Below are 19,737 nucleotides of genomic sequence, written 5' to 3' on the forward strand. Positions count from 1 at the left end.
AGAACATGGTGCATTAGAGGAATGAAGAGGCTGGTGTGGCTGGTGTGGCTGGTGTGGAGTGAGTGGGGGAGAAGTGGGAGATGGGCTTAGGGCACTGTAGGTGGCTGGGTCTTTCAAGGCCTTGTAGGGGAGTCTGTCTGTCTGTCTGTCTACCCATCTATCCACTTACCCACCCACCCACCCACCTACTTGCCTACCTGATCACTATTGCAGGAAACCAGGTGAGAGAGAATGGGGGTTAGACATGTGAAGTGGCAATGGAGAGGAGAGGAGGTGACATATCTGAGATATAAGTTTACCAGGCTTTCTGGGTACCTGAGATAGTGGTTCCGATGTGGACTCTAGAAACACTCGAGGTCGAAACCCAGATCTGCCCCTTAGTTCATAGTTGGGATAGTTGGAAGACCTTTTATGATGGAACATCTTTTATCTTGTCGAAGTCACAATTTTTTCACCTTTAAAATAGGGATACTACTCCCTTTCCAGGGTTGCCGTGAGCATTAAACGAAAGCATGTCACTGGAGCACTTAGCACAGGGCCTGGCCTATTCAGTGAACTGAAAGGACCCAGTAAGTACAGCCACTGTTATCATTTGCTCACCAAGCAAGCACATACCTCCATGGGAACACGTGTGCTATGAACTGAAAGACCTGTGTGTGATGTGAGTCTTCCCATCACACATGTGGACTCACAGACCTGCAGTGGCCCAGAGCCTTAGAACTATGTTCCTTTCCAGCAGGGAACCCAGAACCCATGCCACCCTGTCTTTCCTTCCAGCTGATTTAGTGTTTGGACCACTTGTCTGCCTGTCCCTCCTTTGGTCCCAGATTTAATTGAGATGAGACCTGAACTGCGGTCTGGAGCTTCTGAGCTGGGTCATGCCAAGCTGCAGGTTCCTCATCTGAAAATGGTGATGCTGCTCACCTGATGTTCACCCTCAGGTTGTGGGAGGCAGCAGGTGGAAGCAGTTTGCAAGCAATTAGGCAGCTGTTCGAATGTCAGCTATTATGATTTATGTTTATGTGATGAATGTTTTCCCAAGGCCTGCGGCACAGGAATAATTATTTTATTTCTGTGTGTAAAAAACCGACCCTGTGCATTGGTAAGCGCCTCTCCTAGCTGGGGGGAGCTCCGTTATGATCTTTAGAACTTGAACTGTGCTGGCCTTGAGAGGGCTCTCATCTGAACTGGGGGGGTAGGGGGGTCGCACACCTTTAGGGCTTTTCTGGGTTTTTGTCCCCTGTGCGGACTTTGAGAAGCCTTGGTCTCATAATAAGGTAGAAAGGGTGTGACTGTTGCTTTGGCTTTGGGTCTTTTTCCCCCACCGCTTCCAGATGCAGCGATGAGTCCAATCTTGAAAGGTTCTCTCCTTGTGCTGCCAGCAGACTCATCCCAAGAGACTGTGAATTCCAGCTCCTTGCCAGACTCCCCAGCAGAGCGGATTCTGACAGACTGCTCTGGCTGTCTGGAGCTGAGGAAGCCGCTCTGGTTGGCGGTGTGTGGAGCCTACTTTGCAGGGGCCAGTAGAGAGGAGTATGTGAAAGATGTGTGGTGCTGATGAGTCCAGGAAGTCTAGGAGGCTGGTGTTCTGACTGCCACCCAGGACAGTGGGGCTGGGCAGAAGGCATCTCACCTCTGGGCTTGCGATGCTGCTGGTCTGTTGTGGCCCAGACAACAGGAGGCACATTGGAGGCAGAGAGCCAGGGAAGACTTGGAGGGAAACAGGGTTTGAACAACTCAGTAACCAGAAGATGATGAAAGAAAAACAAGCTGCATTTTGCAGTGTGTGATTTAGAAAAAGCTACATGCTGGGCTGTGGAAGTAACTGAGTCATGTTACCGAGTCTGCCCCTCCCCTGGTCGTTTTTATATGAATCTGTTTATGAAAAACGGGCGTGGGAAACAGATGGATAAGGCCACTGTGAAGAGGAAGCACTGATATTTATTGAGCTTTTCATATACATCATTTTTATTCCTTGCCACTACCCCATGAGGAAGTATTTTCATCTCTATTTACAGATGGGTAAACTGAGATCAGAGAGGTGTAGTAACTTGTCCAGCGTAACACAGCTAGTGAGTAGCTGGGCTGAGCTACAAATCTAGGTCTAGATGACCTTCCAGCTCTATATTCTTTAAGAGAAAAATGTGCCTCTTTCCTACCTGAGTTTCCCTAAGAAAGAAAGGAGCGAATGTGAGATAAATACCAGGATGTCAGATGGTTGATGGTATGATGGTGGTGGTGCCGATGGCTGTGGTTGGTGGTTGATGATGATGGCCGAGGATGAGAATGAGATGATGAAGGTAGTGAGGGTGGTGGTGGTGGATGGTGATGGTGGAGGAGGAGATGATTGATGATGGCAGTAGCTGTGTTTCCTCAGCGCTTCCCATGTGCCGGGCATTGCGCCAAGCTCTCTCCGTGTTTTATCTCCGTAAGCTCTCACAGTGCTCTGATGGGAAAGTTCTAGCTACAGTTGTGGGACTAAGAGGAGGCTCATGTTTTCCTTGGCTGCCCCGTCTGTTTTAAGGAAAAGCAGATCAGAAGAGATCCAGGCTCCTTTTCACCACCAAGAGAAAATTTTCTGCATGTTACAAGCGGCTTTTCAAGTATTCACGGTTAAGGGCTTAGCAGAGCCACGGGCACTGAAAGGCCTGTTTAGACCCCAGACCTCCTTTGGGACCTTAGTTTGTACTCTCTCCCTGAGCAGATGTTTTGCTTGGACTTGTGAAAAGCACAATCTGGGCTGCTTCGAATTTCTACCCCCTTAGCTTTTAGGAGTAACACCCATCACTTTGGACGTCTAGGTCTTTTTATGAAAAATCAAGAAGCTGTGCCTGGCTTGGCTACTGTTAGTCTGGTTTTTAAACACCTTGGGCTTTGGAGCCTTAGGGATCAGGATGCAAGGCCCACCTCTATTACTTACCAGCTGTGTGGCCTTAGGCAAGGCACTTAACTTCTCTGGGTCTCATTTTCCTCATCTGTAAAATGTAGCTACTGAACACCTCATGTCTAGGGTTGATGTGAGAATCAAGTGAGAGTCAAGTGAGATATACAGGGAAAGCATCAAGCACAGTACCTGGCACATGGTAGATACTTAATCCACACATGTCTCCCCCATGTTCCCATTTCGCTGTCAAATGGCAGCACTTCTCTTTATTTATGTGCTTGCTTATTTATTGCCGGTCTCTCTCACTTTCTCCATGTGCGCCATCTTCTTTTCTGCTATGTCCTGGTACCGAGACATTAAATGAAAGAACAGGCAAATATATGTGTACATACATTAGGGAAATAAGTGTTTGTACTAACAGTGAATGTATGTGCACAAAAGATGAAGCTGGTGAGGTGGGCAGGGCCTTGTGTCCGGGCTAGTCATAATTTCCCCCACAGAGCGGGAGCTCCAGGAAGCCAAGCTATAAGGTATCTTCTGAACTGGTTGCTCAGAGGGAAGCAGGACTCCCGGTGGCCTCGGCATTGCCTGTCTCAGTTAAAGCTTCACAGGTGTGATTGGAAGGATTCACTTTTAAAAGGGTGATGTGTGTTTTTCAGATACCAGAAGCCAATTTGTTTCCACGTGCCAGTGTGGTGACTTCCTCTTGTCAACCTCCATCAGAGATAAAGGGAAAGGTCCTTTAGGAGTGGAGTGTGGCGTTTGTCCAGGGTTTGGCCACTGCCCAAGGCTTGAATCCCTGCCAGAGGGCCCCGCTATCACTCTCTGTTCTCTGCCTTGTGCAGGAGAGAGTATGTGTGTGCGGTGTGTTTTTTCTGCCAGTGCATATCGTACAAAGGAAGTTGAAGAGATAATTGAATTGTGAATGGTTTTATCTTTTGAATGTGCTGATAACATGAAGATGGTAATGTTCTGTCTTAGGGCCCTTCCTAGGGCAACTAGAATCTTGATAAGCAGCCTATTTTGAGAGCCAGAGACTTCTGGTACCTGCAAATTATTACTAATAACATCTAAATATCTTTATTGGCAGTAAGAGGCAGGAATTATATCAGAACCTAGGGGCTTAATTTAATATGAAATATGCAGGGAGAGGAGCTTATAGCAAGCAGGAATGGGGAAATTATTTAACTTGATTGTTGAAACAGACCTTGTATTCTAGAGTATGGTCCTGTCTGTGGGTGTACTTGTAACATGTATTCTTCCCTTTCCTTCCTTCCTTCCTCCCTCTCTCCCTCCCTCCCTTTCTTGCTCCCCTTCCTTCCATCTTTTGTTATGGGTCAGGCACTGTGTTTAAGATTGGATTATATCATGGGAAAGTGTAGGCTAGGTTCTTGTCATCATGAAGTTTCAGTCTAGTGAGGGGAAAACAAATATTAATTAACCACATAAATAAATGCAAAATAACCACAACATGCCCATCCACAGAAGAGTGGGTAAGTAAACTGTGGTACATATATTCACACTACAGAACACTGGACAGCAAGGAGCATGAAGATCTGTAACTGAATGCTATGATATGGGTGAATCTCCCAATGTTGAATGAAAGAAGCTAGATACAAAAAAACAACAGCAAACAAACAACACACCAGGTGACTGCATTTATCTAAATGCAAAAGTAGGCAAGACTAATCCACGCTATTGGAGGTGCTGATTGTGGTTAACAGAAGAAGCAAGCTTGACCACTATGCCATCCATTATGAAGTTTCCTTGACCACCAAGTCAGCCATGAAGAAAGTAGAAGACAGCAGTACACTGTGTTCACTGTGGATATCAAGGCCAACAAGCACCAGGGCAGACAGGCTGTGAAGAAGCTCTATGACATTGACATGGCCAAGGTCAACACCTGAGGAGGCCTCATGGAGAGAAGAAGGCAATATGTTTGACTGGCTCCTGACTGGGATGCTTTGGATGTTGCCAACAAAATTAGGATCATCGAAACTGAGTTCAGCTGGTTAATTCTAAATATAAAATTTTTACCATTAAAACAAAACACAAAAACCAGGCCCTCTGGGGGCCTAGAGGTGAGGTGTGGCTAATGTGGGTCACTCAGGTTAGCAGGTGAAAGTGGAGGGGCCAGGAGCTAGGAGAAAGCTGGATCACCAAGCACATGTTCAGAAACCAGGATCAAAGCCTGGGAGTGGCAGATTCCAGAGGTGAGACAGAGTAAAACACTTGCTAGTCATTAGCTCAGGAGATGTCATAAGGTCACAGATGCCCCCTTGGCCCCCTTGAGGACTCCAACCTCTGGATTATCACCCCTGTATTTATTATTTAGTTGGGGGAGCAGCAAATCATTTTGACTCTGAGACCACAGTGCCCGTGGAGGAGGAGGAGGACCAGGAGCCTTGGTTGCACGGGTAGCCCCATTGCACTTCAGTTAAAGTCCACTCCACTTCATTGACCAAAAATGGAAGAGGGTGCCCAGTGGAGAAAGAGGCAGACAGGGACAAGGGGAAAGAGAGACAAAGAGAGACAGATAGACACACCCAGCCCAGTTTACATGCTGGGGAGGCCTGGACCAGTTTTTCCAAAGAGCACGTGTCGTGAGTGCACATGAACGACATAGGTGGCAGGGGTCTGCTCTTCTGTCAGACTTCATTTCTAAGTTCCTTCCATATTGTGAGCATCTGGCTGCTTAAAGCACATGGTTTTTGGTGCTGCTTTCTTCCACCCATGGGCACCACTGACACAAATAACCATCTGTGTCTCAGCTACAAAATGTGGTGTGTTTCTGCAGTGCCAGTCTGGACCCTCCTGTGCTGGCACCAGCAGGCACCTAAAGCCACTGCCCCAGCCACATCCTGCCAAGACCTTCAGGACCCTCTGTTAACTGAACTCCAAGTACAGAGTCTCAGTCTGTATCCTTCGCTGACCAATGACAGGAACTTGGTTAGTCTAAATTTTGTTGTTGTTTTATTTTGTTTTTTAAAAGATGGGAAAGGAGCTATTAGTTTATGCAACTAGAAGAATACCATGGAAGCTCAGTAGTCTAATCCCTGAGCCCAGGGAGCTGGACTCACCGCCTCCACGACTCACTGTGTCTCTCTCCTCATGCTTCTTGCAGATGGCCGTTCTTCCTGGGTGAGGAAGGCCAGTGGGCAGAGACCTGTTTAAATGGTTTTATTTAGTTTTTTTAGTTATTTAAAAAGTGTCTTAATAATTTAGTATATCAGTCAGCTGAGGCTAAGTTATGCCATTGTGACAAACAATCTTCCAATCTGTGCAGCTTCCAACATTGTTTATTATGGGTGTCTTTTTCACTCGTGCTGCATATCCATTGTGGGTTGGCTTTGGTTATGCTCCACGTGGTCTCTATGCCAGGATCCAAGATGAAGAAGCTGCCCTGAACTGGGGCATCTGGTTCTCATGGAAGAGGGAGAAGAGAAGATGACAGACTATGCTTGGTCCTGAAGGCTTCTGCTCAGAAGTGACACCAGTTACTTCCACAAGAAGCCTGATGGTAATGGGCCAGGGAGAATTACCTTCTCACAGGAAGGGGCCCTGCTGAAAGGGCGCTTGGAATGTCTGGTGGACTAGTAATCTGCCATACCTCAAAAAGTGATTCTCACTCATAGAAAAATCAGGAAAGATAGAAAAGTGTTATGGAGCCATTAAAGGTGATGATGAATCCCTGGTCAGGTGGCTCAGTTGGTTGGAGTATCGTCCCATACACCAAAAGATTGCGGGTTTGATTCCCTGTCAGGGCACATGCCTAGGTTGCAGGTTCGATCCTCATTTGGGGTGAGTATGAGATTTCTCCCTCCCTCCCTCCCTCCCTCCCTCCCTCCCTCCCTCCCTCCCTCCCTCCCTCCCTCCCTCCCTCCTTTCCTCCTACCCTCTCCTTTCCTCCCTCCCTCCTTCCCCCCCCCTCAAATAAATAAAAACATATCCTCCCTCGGATGAGGATTTTTAAAAAAGTGATGATGTAGCTCTTCTATGTTAGCTTGGAAGGTTATTTCTTATATATGATAAAATAAGGAAAAACAGGTAATTAAATAGAATATGTAGCTTAGTCCTATTAAAAAATAATCCCCACCATTTAAAATGTGTATAATAGCATAGGGAGATAAAATTGAAAGACCCACCAGCATGTAGCAAACCTACTGTCTGCAGAGCCCAGGCAGGAAATGAATCAGGTCAGTCACTTCTCAGCACCAACCAATTGCCACTATGCAGGAATTGGGGCTCTGTGTCCCCTGATATTTCAGGCTTAAAAAAAATGGAAATCTGGATTTAAATGTTAAAACCTCTTATTTTTAAACGTTGGCAAGTAATTAAAATTTTGAACCTACATGGACTGCCATTTTTGCAGCTTCCAATATGAACTGAAAATGATTTTCTCTGGGTGTTGAGATTTTATATGAATTTTTTTTCCTTTTTTACTCATCTATTTTCTAACTTTATCTAAAAACTGGGTATTTCTTTGTGACAAATAATGATGGAGAGAACAAACAGGAAAATCATTAATAAAAGGAAAAATATATTTTAGCTACAGGAATCATTCTTGACTTTGTAACTCACTATTTAGTTGGTGGTTAATAAAAAATAGTGACGTAAAGCATTGGCTGTACTTGGAGCTGCTTCACAATAATAAAACTGCCAAGGATCCAGGCCTGTGATCAGGTGGTCAGGAAAGGCTGAACCCCAGGAGGTCCCTGGGAAGGAAGCTCAGGGGAACTCCTAGGCGGCTTGCTGACCTCGAGCTTCAGGAATCTCTGGGCTGGCTTCTATTGACACATGGCCTGATGACATGTCCTACTGAAAAAGACATCACACCTGGGGAGACGCAGAAAGAAGGCAACTATTTAGAGGGAGAAAAGAGAAACGTTCTGAGGGCAGGTTCCCAGAAGAGCTGCTCAGGAAAATCCAATGGAACACGTGTACTGCCATGGAGCAGTTATTTAAAGTGCAGCTGCCTGCCTGCAGTGCTCTGTTTACCAAATGCTCTTTTGCCTTTAAGGATGCAGGCGTTGGCTTGGGGCGGGAAAGAAGAGTTGTTGGATGTGAAAGAGAATGTAGGAGTTAGCTTTAGATTCAGTGCACGCCTTTGAATATTCAGGGTTTGTTGTTTTTTACAGTTCTTTTTTCCCCAACTGTAGTTCCCTGCTTCATCATCCATCATGCAAATGGATTCTTATGCATTTCCTAATGTGGCTCTTTCCCTAAACAAGTAATCAAAACAAGGTTTTGAGCTGTATTTGAGCTGCAAATAAGTTTAGTATAAAATGCAATTATTCGCCTCAAAAAATCAACAGAGACAATTTGAACATTTGAAAGGCTTGAATTACCCTTAATCAGAACTCAGAATGGTGTCCATTCCAAGGATTAAAATAAGCTAGGACTCAGCCCTACTTAAAAAAACAACAGAAACCTTTAAAAATGCTAAAAGTAGTACATCTTGATTAATAAGAATTTGGAAAATAAAGGAAAGTTAGAAAGAAGGAAAGCAATGACTCATCATCCTACTACACAGATACACTCACACAGTAAATGCCTTTTTCGAATCTTTTCTCTGTGCATTTTTTCTCTAGGTGGAACCATCCCACGTATGAACTTTTGCACCTTTCTTTTTAATTTAATGTAACTTTCCCATGTTCTTCCACATTTCATGTCAAAATCATCTTTCACTGCTGTATACTATTCCACCATAGTGATGTCATATAATTTCTTTGATCATTCTGATAAAATATAAACAAAGGCATATTAAAATTTTTAAGAGTTTAACTGAGCAACCATTGACTCAAACTGGGCAGCACAAACCAGAAGTGGCTCAAGCGTTCCATTGAGAGGAGCCGGGGCGAGGCTTTTAGAGAAGACACCGAAATAAAGCGAATTTGATTGACTGTAGTTTAAGCTGTTGTATTATTTGGGAAAACCTAGTTGGCTGTTTGTGATTGGTTCTTTTTTATTAAACTTATTGGGGTAACATTGGTTAATAGCATTATATAAACTTCAGGTGTGTACCTCTCTACTACGACGTCTGTATACTCTATCGTGTGCTCACCTGAAGCCTAGCCGCCTCCTGTCACAAGGTGTTGTACCCCCTTTACCCTCTTCGCCTCCCCCGCTCGCTTCCCCTCTGCGAGCCACCATTCTCTTGTATCTGTAAGTCTGTTGTTTGTTTGTGTGTTTGCTTTATTTGTTGCTTTGTGCTTTATATCCCACATATGAGTGAAATCATGTGGTTCTTGTCTTGTTCCATCTGCCTTATTTCACTTAGCATGAGACTCTCCAGGGTCATCCATCACAGATGGCAGTGCCTCATCTTTTTAATGACTGCGTAGTATTCCATTATATATATGTCTCTCTCTCTCTTTCTCACCCCTTCTCTCCCCCCCCCTTCTTTCTACTCTCTCTGAAGAGCAATGGAAAAAATATCCTCAGGTGAGGATTAACAAATAAAGTAACGACTGTGAAGTACCTGGCCTCTAGGGAGCACTTAGAAAACTCAATATGCTGGGGCTGCAAGAACAGATGACCTGATCTGCAATGACCTTTCAATCAGGCACACTGGCTCTGGAATGGGGTCATCCATGAGTTTACATCTCAGCTGTGCCCTGAGAGAGCTGTAGCCTTGGGCAAGTTATATAACACCCCTGAGCCTCAGTTTATTCATTTGTATGAAGCTTACAAAGGGGTTATGAGGGTGAAATGAAATTAATAAAATGAGATTATATGTTCACCTCATGTGGTGCCTGGACTATAGTTTGTACTTAGTACATGAGAGCTATTAGTACTATTAATTATTATTATTTGTGTCGGCCTCCGTTTCTAATCAGTGCTGGTGAGCTGTATAAAAGCCGCTGTGGGAGGAGGAGGAGACACCTCACTCTTCCCCAGTGGTGGCGGGATGTCACTGAGGCTTCCAGGAGGGAGTAACACCTGAATGAGTCCTCAGTGCTAAGCTGGGCTGAGCCTGGTGGGTGAGAGACACAGGGTCCTGTGTGCTCCCAGGCCCAGAGTGGAGAACAAACTAGGGGCTGGCTGGGAGAAGGGGTGGTTAGGGGAATGGCCAGAGCCTCAGTGCAAAGGCCAAGTCAGAGCAGACTCTGAGAGCGTCTCCCCAGCTAACTAAGCAAGGCCCAGGAGGTTGAAGGAGGAGGGTATAGTCTTGCTGTCTCACTCGTGAGGGATGGTGCCTCCTTCCACTTTCTTGCATTGCCCTTACTGATCCGCAGTGTGTGAGTGATGCCCTCTAGCTCTGCTGCCGAATGGAAAAGCTCAGCTCTGATGGAACACGTCGGAGAGTGAAGCACTCATTCTTCCTTAAAAAAAATTCAACTTTTAAAAAGAGTTTCAGAAAATGGGTCTGTGTGTGATGTAAAGTACCCCCGTTGTTTTTTGCCAGAGTTGAATAAAGTGAAGAAATAATGAAGTAAACATTTCCTGCTTCAGAGTGGCAAGAATTCAGTGGTGCTGCTCTTGTGCTCAGTGCCTTCTGAGCCATCACCTACACCCTCAGCTGGCACCATGAGATCTGGGAATGCTCACAACATTAGGGTAGCTCACATGCGCCTTCCTGGGAGTCTGTTCATTCATTCATTCATTCATTTTTTCAACCAACCAACCACGGAAGCCACCAGCAAATATTTATTGAGCACCTTCTGTGCCAGAATTTCTTCTTTGCCCTGGGGACAGACTCATGAGACAAAATGATAAGATAATGTTCCCATGGAGCATATATTCACTGCAGAGGCTCAGTAAACACGTAAGCAAACTCTGAAGTTTCATTTAGTGGTTAGTGCTGGGAAGGCAGTAAAATGGGTGATGAGTTGCAGGGGACTGGGGAGTATTTAGGTAGAAGCTGCTTCAGGTGGAGCCATCTGGGAGGCCTTTCTTTGTTGGTCATTGTGGGAGTGAGTCCTTGGGCTTATTGGCTACTGAGTGAATTGGTCCTCCCCATTCACAAATTCAGCAGTTATTGTTAGTTACAGCTCTTTGTATGTCTTTGTTTTCTAAGACTTAACTCTTTATGGCCTAGTGGAGGAAACAGGTGCATTTTGGGGTAAATGCTGTCATTGTAATGCCCTGTGGTAAGTGAGGGGAGAACATATGGATTGTAGAAGTCCAAGGTTAGGGCACTAAGCTCACGCTGGGTAGGGGAGTGGTCAGTCAAGACACATCTTTGGAAAAGAGATGCTTGGGCTGGTGGGAGGGTGATCAGGACAAGAGGGGTGAGCAGGCATCCTGTGTGGAGGGCATGGCCCAAAGTAGGAGCCATGTAGCACCACGTGTCAGAAGCAGCATTACTGTGCTCTTAGCTGCAGCTCATGTTCTAGGCCCAGAGTCAGAGCCTGTTAACTGTGAAGTCCAAGTACAGGGTAGTGTTAGTCTGGATCCCTCACTGGCAATGACAGGAACTTGGTTTAAATGTTTTTTTAAAAAATAAAAGGTAGGCAAGAGAACTATTAGTTTTTGGAGCTAGAAGAATACAATGGAAGCTCAGTAGTCTAATCCCTGAGCCCAGGGAGCTGGACTCACCACCTCCACGACTCACTGTGTCTCTCTCCTCGTATTTCCATGATGGGCATTCTTCCGAGGTGAGGAAAGCCAGGGGGCAGAGAACTTTCTCCAAGGTCGTGACTGTGGGGAGAGCTTTGGGGGGTTCCCTTGGATGGATATCGCCAACCCATGAACATAAGGCATGGGTGATAGGATTGGCCAGGCCTTGGGCCATGTAATGGGGCTGACGGTGTGAGTAGAGACCTGCTCTGTGGCAGTGCCTTCAGGATGATGTTGAACAGGGCCTGAGGAAGGGGCCCCAAGGAGACAGAACTAACCATGCTCCTCTGAAAAGTGTGGTTGCCTCATTCCTTTCTGATTATTGCAGAAGTCTCCTCCCATCATGGTAATTACTGCTGTCACCTCTTGGTTAGCTACAGTCTGGGCAGCTTTGGTCAGTTAGAAAAGGAGGGGAGAAGAAATGTCTTGAGGGGAAATAATAGTCTACATAACAAGCCTCCTTCCTCTGTTTTAATGTTCACTAATTGGAATATGCCCTTTAGTAAGTCTTCTAACAGGAAAATAATGAGAATTGCAGAGATCACAGGCCCCATTCAGTGTTCTGGTGTGTGCATGAAAACATTTCCAGGTCCCAGAGCTGTTACAAAAACTGGAATTTAGCAACTCTGCCCCCACTCTCTTTGGACTCTCTTATTCCAACCAAACCTGTCTTCATTACTGATGTTTGTCTCCTGCTTGACTCACCTGCCCCCTCTTTTGAGGTCCTCATATTGGGCATCCTTTGTAATATCCCCTCAAACTCATTCCCTAGGTCGAGGGTGAGGGGTGAGTTTACAAGGCACCATTTATTTCATGTCCTTTGAGAAGCTGGGGCCACAAGAGTGTGGGTTCTGTGTTAAACACCTGGTTTCAAGTTCCATCCCGCCAACTTCTCCTGTGTGGCCTTGGACAGCTTATTTGACCTCCCCAGGCCTCACTTTCCTTTTCTGTAAAATGGGGTGATGATACAGCTTCGTAAGATAATGTAAAGAATTAAAAGCAGAGTGTCTGCAACATGGTAAGCTCTCAGTGACTGTTTTGTTTCTCCATTCCCCCCAAATAGGAAGTGGCTAATCAGGGAGCCCCAAGGTCAGGGCCCTGGGCACACAGCCTTGTACTCCGAGAACTGTGGAGCAGGGTGTTTGGTGGTGGGAGGGTGGATTGGAACAGAGGAGGAGGGGGCACTGTTATCACTATTCATTCTTCCTTTCTTGCTCAATCTCACAGCTAGAGTGGTAAGGCCAGAAGTGCCCTCGACCCCCAAAAGCCAATCCCTCTGAGTTCTGGGGACCCTTGGATGGCCCCCTGGAGTGCTGGGGGCTTCCTTGGCCCTTTGCCCAGTGACAGTGCTGCCCGCATCTGGCACCAGGGGTCAGGGGAGCTCGGTCTGCTCCGGTCTCCTGAGAAGACTGGTGTTAACAATGAGACAGGGCTAGAACAGGCTGCTCTCCAGGCTTGGCATTTCCACTGTAGCAGGGACATTCCTCTATGCTGCCCCTTCGTGACTTCTGTTGGAGAATAAGTCAGTTCCTGTGGTCCTCGAGAGGAGGAGGAAACCATCCCTGGGTGTCTTTGCTGTCAGTCCTAACTGGGTGTTAAAAATGGGTGGGGCTACCCCTTCCAGGGGAGGATGCTGTGGCCAGGCTACATTCCAGGAGCCTCACTTGGCCCAGCCAGCCCATCCTCAGGCCTAGGGCAGGTGGGAGGAACCCAGTCTGCACTGGGACCTTTGCAGGCAGTCCTCAGAGCACGTGGCCTCTTGGTCTTGAGAGATCAGCTCAGGTAGCACCTGCTGGGACTCACCTGGTGTCAGCCATGTTTAGAATAAAGGAACTTGCAGGAAAACAGTCTGTCTTACATTTGTTTATTAAAATTCTGAGCTGTTCTCTCTCTAGCTTAGAGAAAGACCCCATTTATTAAACTGAGGATTGCAAGGTGGTCAAGTAATTTACCTAGTCAAATAAATTAGGGGACTGCCCTTCTTAGTATACCCTTGTGGCACTCTTGCTGCAGAGGGCATAGCAAAGATTCTGAGGACCTGCAGAGGACACCAAGCGTGGCTTTGGGTCATTCCATTTTTGAGAACACCTGTAGACATCTCCTGTGAAACTGTTTAGGACACAGTTTAGAAAACACTAGTTTAAGCACACATTTCCCCCCTTGATGAACAGAGTTCCTCCCAGTGGCTCCACTTAAGAGCACCGTCTGGGTCCTTGGCTATGGGCTTCCTTCCCTTTGCTCCCTGGGGCACTGGCTGGAATGGTGGTGGGTCGAGCCATCTGACCCTGGAGCTCTGTGCAGGAGCTGGCCTCCATGCCTTGAGGATACTCTGCTCAGTGCCCCTGAGCTAGTTACTGGGTTTCAGATCCCCTTGCTCACAGCAGCTGCTAGGATCAGGTGAGAAGAGGGGTCCATGGCAGGGGCCACACATGACCCAGGAGTGTTATATTGAATCACAGCCATATCTCAGGGTTGGTTTTTCAGAGGGTTAAAGCTGTTTTCTAGGAAAGCCCCAGTGCACTGCCCGTCCCTGCTCCAGCCCCTTAGTGAGCGGCACCAGCACAGGTGAGGGTCACGTCCCGTGCTTGGACCCAGGCATTGGGCTCTGGACCTGACACAGCAGGTTAAGGAGCTCACAGGCAAGTTTCTATTTGGAGAGGGGAAGGAGCGAAGACAGGAACACGGCACCATTTTTAGTACAAGGAGGCGTGAGAGCTTGGCGTAAGCAGGATGCATGCCACCTCCGAGCGGAAGGTGTGCTGCTGCCGGAGGAGTGGGGGGCTAGCACCTGGCTGCCTTCCTCCCCGCCAGATGCTGTTTCAGGAAGGTGCCTGTGCTGCTCAGACAGGCGGTCGCATCCCCGACTGCTCAGGTGTCAGCCTGGCTCAGGATTTGGGGTAGCGGAGGGGCCTCTCTGAGCTCCAGTTATATCTGGCAGGACTCTGGTGGGCTGCTGGTCTGCAGTGATGTGGTCATTGCCCCAGGGAGCCTTCTGCCTGGGTGACCTAGGCCATGCCCTTTCACTTCTCTGGGCCTCCCTCCCCTTGTCTGTGAACTTGAGGGTTAGACCAGAGCGACATCTCTGAATATGTGGAAGGAACGTGTCAGACCTGAGATTCTGAAAGACCACTTGAGCTCCTGCTTAGCATGAGACAGACGCATCCAACAGACCTATTATTTTATTGTAAAATGTCACTGAAATCCTGTATTGTTTCACCACGGCCAAAAGGAATGTGGTGTATTTCTTTCCCCCCTCTCCCTGTTCTTTCATTCTTGTTTTACTCTGTTCATTTATCACCCACTCACTCATTCTCTTTAACCTCTGGCAGCCTGCTGATACTATGCTAAGTGCCAGGGACAGAGCAGATGGGGGCTGGCCTGTCCGGGAGAGAATCCCGTGTTCAGGCCATTGTGATGAGGTGGGTCAGGTGTGGTGGACGTGCAGAGGAGTGTTGCCTCTGTCAGGCCTGAGAGTCAAGGAGGCCTTTGTGGAGGGGAGGTGTCACCTCAGCTGAGTCTTGAGCCCTTGTCTGAAATTGTCAAAGAAAGTGAGGGGAAGGGTGGGGCTGGTGGTTAGGGTGACATCTCTGTCCCTTTGTACAGCTGGTTAACCAATCCCATTCCTTCTCCCCTTACCCTGGCTCCTTCCTCACACACAGTTCTCTACCCCCTACCCTTGCCCCCCCCCCCAGTTGAACAATATCCCATTGTATGGATAGACCACATTTTGTTTATCCACTCATCCATTGATGGGTATTTGGTTTATTTCTACTTTTTAGCTGTTATGAATAATGCTGCCTTGAGTAATCATGTACAAGTTCTTTGTGGACATTTGTTTTCAAGTCTCTTGGGAATACACCTAGGAGTAGCATTGCTGGTTCCTGCACCAGTTTTGTTGAAGATGGCATCCTAGTGGTATGAAATAGTTTTTCATTGTGGTTTGATTTTAATTTCCCTAATGACTAATGATATTGAGCATCTTTTCATGTGCTTGTTGGTTATTTATGTATCTTCTCTGGAGGAATGTCCGTTCAAATCCTTTGTCCATTTCTAATTTTTATTTTATTTTTGAGTTGTAGGAGTTCTCTCTGTATTCTGGAAATAAGGCCCTTATCAGATATATGATTTGTAAATATTTTCTCTATTCTGTGGTTGTCTTTTCACTTTGTCAGTGGTATCCTTTGAAGCACAAAACTTTTTAATTTTGACGAGGTCCAATATATCTGTTTTTTTGTGTTTTGTTTTTTATTTTTGTTGCTCTTGCTTTTGGTGTGATAACTAAGAATCCTTTGCCTACCCCAAGGGCACGAAGATTTAGGCCTCTGTTTTTTCTAAGAGTTTTATATTAATAGTTTTAGTGCTTACATTTAGGTCTTTGTTCCTTTTTTATGAGGAAAGGATCCAACCTCATTCTTATGTTGTGGATCCAGTCATACCAGCACCATTTGTTAACAAGACTATTCTTTCCCCCATTGAATGGTCTTGATACTCTTGTCAAAAATCAGTTTAGCATAGATGAATGAGTTTATTTCTGGACTCTATATTCTTTTTATCTTTTACTTTAAAATTTTTTTCAATTACAGTGTACGTTCAGTATTATTTTGTGTTAGTTCCAGATGCACAGCATAGTGGTTAGACAAGTATATACTTTACACAGTGTTCCCCTGATATTTCCAGTACCCACCTGGCACTGTACATAGTTATTACAATATTATTGACTATATTCCCTATGCTGTACTTCACGTCCCCATGACTATTTTGCAACTACCAGTCTGTACTTCTTATTCCATTCATCTTTTTCACCCAGTCCCCCAACCTCCCTCCCCTCTGGCTCTTCTCTGTATATATGACAGACTATCAATTCTATTCTGTAGATCCACATGCTTGTACTTAGGACAGTACCACACTGTCTCGATCCCTGTGGCTTTTAGTAAGTTTTGAAATCAGCTAGTGTGCCTCTCTTCTCCCACTTTCCCCCATTTCTTGTCCTTTTCTCTGTTCTTCCTTTTTCTCCTTTGATCTTTTTTGCATTCTTGAGAGTTTAGAGCAAGGACTCAGCACTGCTTTCAGTAGAGGGCCAGGCAGTAAATATTCTGATCTTTGCAGGCCCTGTAGTCTTTAACTCAAGACCTCAGCACCATTCTTGTAGCCTCAAAGGAGTCATTGGCTATATGCAATGAATGACATGTCTGTGTTCTAGTAAAACTTTGCTTTTTTATTTGACAATGAAATTTAAATTTCACATGATTTTCACACGTTAGAAAATTTTATTCTTTTGATTTTCCCCCCAGCCACTTAAAAATGTAAAAACCATTCTTAGTGTCTAAATAGACCATACAAAAACAGGCAGCAGGGATGTCAATCCCTGTTTGAGAGGGGTGTTTCAGAGGAAGGTAGAATGTCTCGCTTAATCACACATGGCCCCGGGCCTGGGTGGGTTTTTCCCACTAGCACCCCTCCTTGCAGAACCCACTCTTCCCTGTGGAAGCTGCTTGGTAGGTCCTGCTGCGGACACGGCAGCTCTGTACTGAGACAGCACACTGGAACTTGTGTGGATCCAGAGGAGCTGCATCATGGACAGCTTCCTTCCTCCTGGCTCCTCCTTCAGGCCCTGACCCAGGGAAGCAGAGAGCCCTCCCACAGATGCTCGGATGCCAAACAATGATAAGTGCCAACAACAGAGTCTCCCTTACTTCTGGGAAAACCCCAGTCCTCCTTGCACCCCACTGACCAGCTCTGAATCTTGCTCGGGAGCACACATTTTAGAGCCATTGCAAACTCTGCCAGATGCTATCTGGGGGACTTTGGTCAGGTTAGCTAGCCTGTTGGAGTCTCAGTTTCCTCACTTGTAAAAAGGGGTAGTTGTGAGCATTCAGTTCTTCACACAGTACCTAGTACACAGTCTGCTGCTGTTAGCACTGCATCCCTCATTGTGATAGTGGTGAGGGCAAATAGGTGGCTGTGCAGCAGGCAGCAGCTCCCTGAGCCCCTCTCCTCATCTCTAACGTGAATAGACCCAGACGTTTAAGCTCTGCCGTGGGTCCTGGGGTGGAGTAGGCACTTGCTCCTCCTCTTTGGCCTGAGCAGGATCAGGTGGGTCTGGGGGGATTCCTATTCTGTACCAGAGCTACTATTTGGGGCCTGCCTCTGACTGTACCTGTGTAGTTTTCCTGGACCTTTTGAGCAAGGGAAGACATTTTTTCTCCCTGGGCTGAACCTCACTCCCAGGCCACAGGCCTTTCCTTTGTGTCTTCTTGAAAATGCTGGCTTCACCCTGCTTATCTTCACAGTAGCTCATTCTAGATCAAGGGTTGGTGGACTATGGCCTGTGATCACACTGGCCCCCTGACAGTTTTTGTAAATATCAGTTGATTAGAATGTAGCTGTAATCATTCATTTATGTCAGTGGCTGCTTTTATGCTACAGTGGCGGAGGTGAGTCCTTGCAACAGAGCCTGGAATATTCACTACCTGACCCTTTACAGAAAACATTGGCCACCCCCGTTGTAGATGCCTCCCTCAGGGCTCTCATTGCTGAGCTGTCCTCCGTTTTGCACTGTTTCTGCTGTGCGGCGATGGTTTGCCTGTTCCTGTGTAAGTTTCCCTATCAGGTGGGAGTTCCTCGGGGACAGCGGCTCTTTCATCCAGGTTCCTGTCTCTCTCACAGTGCATACACACAGTAGGTGCTCAGTAACTGTGAGACAGATAGATGACTGGCTGGCTGAATGAATGAAACATACATAGTACATAGTGGACTAAGACAGAGTTCTTCCTGGATGAACCTAAGCTCAGCTCTTTCACCTGCAGACAGAGGATCTCAGTGTACATTCTGTCCAGATGTTCTCTGTCCCACCCCAGTTCTCACAGTGAGTAGGTATCACCGATAAAGTGGCTGACACTCAGAAACACACCTACTCTGTGCTTTAAGATTATTAACCAATTCCAGCCTCAGGACAACCTAAGGAAGGAGGTACTGTTACTATTTCTACCATTCTACAAATGGGGAAATCAAACACTGGAGAGGCTACACAGCTTCCCCAGGATACCCAGCTAGTAAATTCACGTGTGAGGGAAGGGGCTGTGTTCAGACCCCTCCACTGAGGTCCAGAGTCTGTGCTCCTTGTGGTACACACCTTACCTGCTGCAGCCCTGGACGTGCTGTTGAAACAGTAGCTTTTCATTTCATTTGTTTTAAGACAGGAAGCTCCTTTCAGCTTCTCCACTTCAAATCTTGAAAGCACAGCACAGTCAGTAATTGTTCTTTATCATCTGGTGGCATACTTAATGCGTTAACCTCCTTTAATTGAATGGGTAATTGAGGATTGATCTGGCACTCCAGCAGGCACCCATTGTGTGCTCGATGAGCAGAGGAGAGAGTGGAAAGAGCCTGTCAAGAACATTTCTGCAAACAGGAGCTAGCAGGAACTGTTCTGTTCCACAGAGCTGGCCCTGTGGAGGGGACTCCTCCTGAGGTTTCATGGCAGCAGTGCTCCCGATCACTTTTCAAAGAGCTCAGGGGTTTCCTTTCTGGAGGTCTGGTGGTAGGGTGGCTTAAAGTAAGATGAAGGGACGGGATCCTTAAAGCAAAACTGGGGTGCTTTAACCATAGAAACAGGAGTCTGCAGACTGGGAAGAAACATAAAACAACAAAATAGATAAGAAAAATGGCTCCTGCTACTACTGCCACAGGAACGGAAATGCTGTAGTGTGTGTGCTTATATGTGTGTGTGCATGTGTGTGTGTGTGTGCGCGCACACATGTGCACATGTGTAATCAGTGCATTCTTATTTGTCCTTTTGTTCCCTCATCCAATAAATATGCTGATTACTGTGTTAGGTGCTGAGTATACACTAATGAGCAGAAGACTCCCATTCTTTGCCTTCATGGAAACTCTGGCAGAGCATCTGGAATTCAGATCCTAGTTAGAAGGATGCTATATATATTGAGACGCCGCCAGGCACCATTGGATCAATGACATGTCAATGGCAGAAGGTTGAGGGAAGGCTTGCCAGTGCAACCCAAACAACCCCAAATCTGTTGGCAGAAACTCTGTCTACCGGGACAATGCTGGGATGGGCCACGCCAGTGTCAGCTTCCTTCTTAGATAAGTGCTAGGTTGAACTATATGAAAGTTTCATTTTTGTAGGTCAAAAGGAGCAGGTGTTGGCATTTTATGTGGGCCAACCTAACATATGCCTTTACTTAGGTACCAGGCTGGTCTCACAGGCAGGCAGCACCTCTCTTTCTGGCAGGAGGCGTGCTGAGCTCTGCTCACATCCCTCATGGTGGCTT

The 19,737-nt window shown here is 46.5% G+C and overlaps 1 protein-coding gene across 3 annotated transcripts in view; it reads left to right on the top strand.

Moving 5' to 3' along the window:
* Window positions 1-19,737, top strand: part of SNX29 (sorting nexin 29) — a 456,832-nt gene that overhangs the window by 346,050 nt on the left and 91,045 nt on the right. The gene's annotated exons all lie outside the window — the stretch shown is intronic.

The sequence above is a fragment of the Miniopterus schreibersii genome, assembly GCF_964146895.1.
Source record: "Miniopterus schreibersii genome assembly, chromosome: 3".
Taxonomy (NCBI): Eukaryota; Metazoa; Chordata; class Mammalia; order Chiroptera; family Miniopteridae; genus Miniopterus; species Miniopterus schreibersii.